At 40.2% G+C, this 6025-nt stretch overlaps 1 pseudogene; it reads left to right on the top strand.

Moving 5' to 3' along the window:
• The first annotated feature begins 984 nt into the window (after window positions 1–984).
• On the top strand, window positions 985–1434 carry LOC127232724 (ubiquitin-conjugating enzyme E2 variant 1-like; annotated as a pseudogene).
• Window positions 1435–6025: the final 4591 nt, after the last annotated feature.

The raw sequence follows: 6025 nt of genomic DNA, 5'->3' as shown, positions 1-6025 counted from the left end.
AAAAAGAAAATGTAAACTGTTTGACATGGTTTCTGGCAAAATTGTCTTATATATGACACCAAAAGTATAAACAAAATTGAAATTAGATCAGTGGGGTTACAACAGTCAGAAAGACTTCCTTGCAATATAAAAAACAATCAGTAATAGACCTGCAGCCCATAGAGTTGTACTAAATATTTGAAGGCCACATATCCAATAATATGTCATATCTCAAAATATAGGAGGAAGTTTCACAGCTCCATAGCAACCAGCAAAGAGCTTAACAAATAGAAAAAGAAAGGTGATTGCTACCTGACCACCTTCATTACTGTAATCTAAAACATTGATCTGACAGAATCAGAGAGGTAAAGGACAAATTCCAGAGATTTGGGTGTTGGAAGAGTTCTGTATCAATGCTCTATCAATTAAATTGAAATATAAAGTTATGTTGCTTGACTACAGGTGACTGTAACTTATTATTATTGTATATTTCTGAAAGCTAGAAGAACATATTTTTAGTGTTTTAGTGAGTGTTGAAAGACATATTTATCACCTAACTGTCTATCATCTATCTATCACTACCTACCTATCTACCTATGTATTATCTATTATCTATTTATCTATATACCTCTCATCTGTCATCTATCTGTCATGAATCTACCTATCTAGCATCTATTTATCTATATCTATCATCTATATATATATATATATAATTATATATCTATATATATTCGTTAGTATTTATGAATACACACACACACACACACACATATATATATATATATATATATATATATATATAGAGAGAGAGAGAGAGAGAGAGAGAGAATTGAGGTGTCTTGATTTAATTATTGAAAAGGACATAAATAACTGCATCGTCAAAATATCATATGGTGTCCTTTATTATGTACTGTTTTGTTTTTATGAAGCAAAAGATAGATTTAAGCTCAATAGAAAGAGCTCATTAAAAGAGAATTTGGGGCCTTCGAGCAACAGCGACGCAAGATGCCAGCCACCACAGACTAGGGAGTAAAAGTTCCTCGAAATTTCCAACTGTTGGAAGACCTGGAAGAAGGCCAGAAAGAGTAGGCGATGACACAGTTAGCTGGGGTCTAGAGGACGAGGAAGACATGACACTTATGAGAAGGACAGGGATGATAATTGGGCCTCCAAGTATAATTTATGAAAACCCAATATGCAGCCTTAAAATAGAATGTGGACCTAAATTTCCAAAAGCACCCCCATCTGTAAGATTTATAACAAAAGTCAATGTGAGCGGCGTGAGTAGTTCAAATGGTGTGGTGGATCCAAGGGCCATGGCAGTGCTGGCAAAGTGAAACAGTTCCCACAGCATCAAAGTCATCCTGCAGGAGCTTCGGCGCCTGATGATGTCAAAAGAGAACATGAAGCTGCCAAAGCCGCCAGAAGGACAGTATTATAGCAATTAGTCACCAAGGCCCCTTCCTTCCCTCCCCAATCCAACCTAAGTCTTCATTTTCCATAGTAGTGAATTTTCTAGATTCATCTTGTAGACCTAAATAAAGTACTGAAGAGGAAGCTCCACTTGGACTTCATCCTGAGACATGTTCTGATACCAAGTTCTTGTTTATTTGAAATACCTAAGCTGTGCTGTGTAACATCTTTGATGGCTGCCTAGCTGAACTTCAGAAATCAAGAAGGTGTGCTGAAATCGATTTCTTGTGGGAGCAGTGGGCAACTGTGAACTAATGCAACTGTGAACAAATATGTCACACAATCACCTGCTGCTGACACATGCCCACCCCGCCCTCCTGCCACAGCTGTGTGGTGGCCCTTAGAATAGATGGGAAGCTTTCAGGTAGCAGTCATGGGATTCCTGCTGGGCTTGGTGGTGCTTTGGCTTCACCCCTGCTTTCTTAAGTCTTAAGTGATGCCCCATCCAAGCCATTGCTCCTCCACGCCTGCCCTTGGCCAAAGCTTAGATTGTAACCCTCCCCTCTGAAATTGGGCATGGGTAAGGAATTTGAGGCTTCCCATCTCCCCACCTTTTATCAAGGGGTGCTGCTCTCCCCCTTCTCAACTCTCTTGTTGCCCATCTTGCTATGTTGCCCACACTTGCTATGGCCAGAAGCTGTGAAATGATGTTGGAAAAGCCTGGCCTCCCTCTACTTCTTGGCCACACCTTCACTGAAGTGGTTTGGACAGGGCTCCCTGACTACTCAAAAAGTCTGACATGGAACCTGACGTTTGAAACAGAGGACCCCGACCTTGCAGACTCAGGTTTCAGTGTTGCTGCTCCTCAGACCTTGTCAGGGACCTGGAGAAGCTCTGAGTCACAAGTTTTCAGGTCTTTTAGATCAGTGCGCCTAGCCTTCTGGCTTGTTGCCATGTTTCCCACTCTTTTCAAGACCACTAATTGTTGAAATGTGGACACATACTGAAATAAATGCAATTTGTTGTGTGGAAAAAAAAAGAGAGACTTTGAATGAAAAGCTTAGAAATACAAGCAAGAAAATGGGTAGGTGTTCCATAATTTTAAATAGGAACTTGGCAATAGAAACCACAATGAGATATCACTTAAGACTGCTACTGTAGTTTCTTTGGAAAAAAAAAAAAAAAGTTCGAAAATTTGGGAAAAGTCGTGGGGAGCATGAAACTCTATTCACTGTCTGTGAGAATTTCAAATGGTGAATTCATTGGAGGTAACACAATTTCCTAGAAACAATAAAATTTATACCTACCACATAAATAGCAGTACAAGCTATAGGCCTATAACCACAAAATTGAAACAGGAACCTAAGGACACACATAATTTTTAGTGGGGTTTACAGAAATATTTGAGATAAATTATGAGTATAACTCAAATTGTTGACAAAGTGGATCAAGAAAATGATAAATGGCAGATAACAGAGGATTATAAGTGGAAAGACAGATAGAAGATAAATGGATAACCAGAGAATGAAATGTTATTTAGCATTCCAATGGGGAGCTTGCCATTTATAAGAACATTAATAGGTACTATGCAAAATGTATTCCATATAGGAGTTACTAGAAATATAATAGTTTGGATTGAGAGCACCCTTGGAGCTCTGATACACCCCCAACCATCCCAACCTCCAGCATACCCCCCCTACCCTGTGCCCTACCCCACCTACGGTCCTGCTGCTCTGGTTGAGCACTGGGACAGAGGGTGGAGCCAACAGTCCACCCTACTTCAGAGACCTCTCAGAGCAACTCCAAACAAAGGAGACCTGACTATCCACATGGGACCACCTGTAATTTCCACCGGCTTGGTCTCTGACCACGCCTTCAGTCCTCTGCTGGAGTCCCGGGCCCCTCGCAGAGATCTGCCTATCTCTGCAGGTCCACTCGGAGTTCCTGCTGGCAAGATCCTTGACCCCCAAATCCGGGCCCCTGCCAAAGAATGAGGTCTCAGCTGGAGAGCGCCAGTTTCCAGTGAGATCCCACTACCCTGCAAAACCTTCTCAAGTTCAAGCTCAGCCCTCGTCCTCTTCTGCCAGTCATTGGCCAGAGCTATTGGCCAGAGGACCACTGTGAGTACCTGCTGGCATCTTCTTCTGGATCCTCATCCTTGACCCCATCCCTGGATCCCTGTCTGCAGAGAAACCTCCCAGAGAGCTTGGACCACACAGAACAACAGACATTGAATCTTTGATCCACATAAGCCCATCGGGGAAGAACCATAGAGAGAGGGAAGAGACACCACCAACACCTACTGGAAGAAACTATGGGAAGAAGGCAATACAAGAGAACACCTAACAACAGAAAGACAAACATGACACCACCAGAATCTAGGGAATCTACACCAACTAGAATGGAACACAACAACAAAGCAGAGGAAGCAGAAGGGTACAACTTAAAAATCACCATCATAAAAATGATAGAGGCCCTCAAAGAAGATATGAGAAAATCCCTTAAAGAAATGGAGGAAAAAACAAACAAAAAAAGTGGAATAAATGAACAAATTCCTTAAGGAAAGTACAGAAAGCCAAGAAAAAACAATTAACCTGGTGAAGGAAATGGTTCAAGACTTGAAAACTGAAATTGAGAAAATAAAGGCAACACAAATGGAAGGAAAGCTGGAAATTGAAAAGCTGGGCAAAAAATCAGAAACCACGGACACAAGCCTAAACAATAGAATTCAAGAGATGGAAGAGAGAATCTCAGGCGCAGAAGATAAACTAGAAGAAATAGATTCATCAACCAAAGAAAACCATAAAACCAACAAATCCTTAACAAACAACATCCAGGAAATGTGGGACACCATGAAAAGGCCAAACCTAAGAATAATAGGCATAGAGGAAGGTGACGAAGCCCAGCTCAAAGGTGCTGAAAACATATTCAACAAAATCATCGAGGAAAACTTTCCAAATCTGAAGAAGGACATGCCCATGAAAGTACAAGAAGCATACCTAACCACAAATAGGCTAGACCAAAGAAAAAAGACCCCTCGACATATAATAATCAAAACACCTAGCATACAGAATAAAGAAAGAATATTAAGAGCAGCGAAGGAAAAAGGACAGGTAACATATAAAGGCAGACCTATCAAAATTACACCCGACTTCTCCATGGAAACCCTCAAGGCCAGAAGGTCCTGGATAGATGTTCTAAAAGTATTAAGAGAACATGGATGCCAGCCTAGGCTACTATATCCAGCAAAACTCTCAATCAATATAGATGGAGAGAACAAGATATTTAATGACAAAACCAGATTTTCCCAATATGTATCTACAAATCCAGCCCTACAGAAAGTATTGGAAGGAAAACTCCAACCCAAGGAAGGTAAGTATGTCCACAAAAATGTAGGCAACAGATAATCCAACTACACCAGAAACCTAGGGTGAAGCAGAACAAATATATTCACAATACCACTGCCAACAACAAACCTAAACCAAACAAGCATCAACAATCAATGGACCTTACTCACCCTCAACATTAATGGTCTTAACTCACCCATAAAAAGACACAGGCTAACAGAAGGGATACGAAGACAGAATCCATCCTTCTGCTGCATACAAGAAACACATCTTAGCTCCAAAGATAGACATTACCTCAGAGTAAAGGGTTGGGAAAAGATTTTCCAATCAAATGGAAATAAGAAGCAAGCAGGCGTAGCTATCCTAATATCTAACAAGTTAGACATCAAACCAAAGCTAGTCAAAAGAGATGAAGACGGTCATTTCATATTCATCTCAGGAGAAATCCATCAACACAAAGTCTCAATTCTGAACATCTATGCCCCTAATACAAAGTCACCCACATTCGTAAAAGAAACACTACTAAAACTCAAAGCTCATATAAAACCTCACACACTTATAGTGGGAGAATTCAATACACCACTCTCAACACTAGACAGGACCACAAATCAGAAACTCAACAAAGAAACAAAAGAATTAACAGAAGTTATGTCTCAACTGGGGCTAACAGACATCTATAGAACATTCCATCCAAAGACAAAAGAATATACCTTCTTCTCTGCTCCACATGGAACCTTCTCTAAAATCGACCACATACTAGGAGACATAACAAACCTCAACAGATACAAGAGAATAGGAATAGTCCCCTGTATCTTATCGGACCACCATGCTTTCAAATTGGAATTCAACAACAACACAAATAGCAGAAAACCTGCAAACTCATGGAAACTTAACAATGTGCAATTGCACCACTCCTGGGTCAAAGAAGAAATAAAGAAAGAAATTAAAGACTTTCTAATATTCAACGAGAATGAGGATACAACATACCTGAACTTATGGGACACCTTGAAAGCAGTGCTAGGAGGCAAGTTCATTGCACTAAGTGCCCATATGAAGAAAACAGAGGATAGTCACATAAATGAATTAACAGCCCAACTGAAAACCTTAGAACAGAGAGAAGCGAATTCACCCCACAGGAGCAGACGCCAGGAAATAATCAACTTCAGGGCTGAAATCAACAAAATAGAAACCAGGAAAACAATACAAAAAATCAATGCAACAAAGAGTTGTTTTTTTGAGAAAATCAACAAGATAGATAAACCTTTATCCAAATTAATGAAAAAGCA

This window comes from Phodopus roborovskii, unplaced genomic scaffold (genome assembly GCF_943737965.1).
Source record: "Phodopus roborovskii unplaced genomic scaffold, PHOROB, whole genome shotgun sequence".
NCBI classification, from domain to species: domain Eukaryota; kingdom Metazoa; phylum Chordata; class Mammalia; order Rodentia; family Cricetidae; genus Phodopus; species Phodopus roborovskii.
This window is presented reverse-complemented; position numbering and strand designations above follow the sequence as displayed.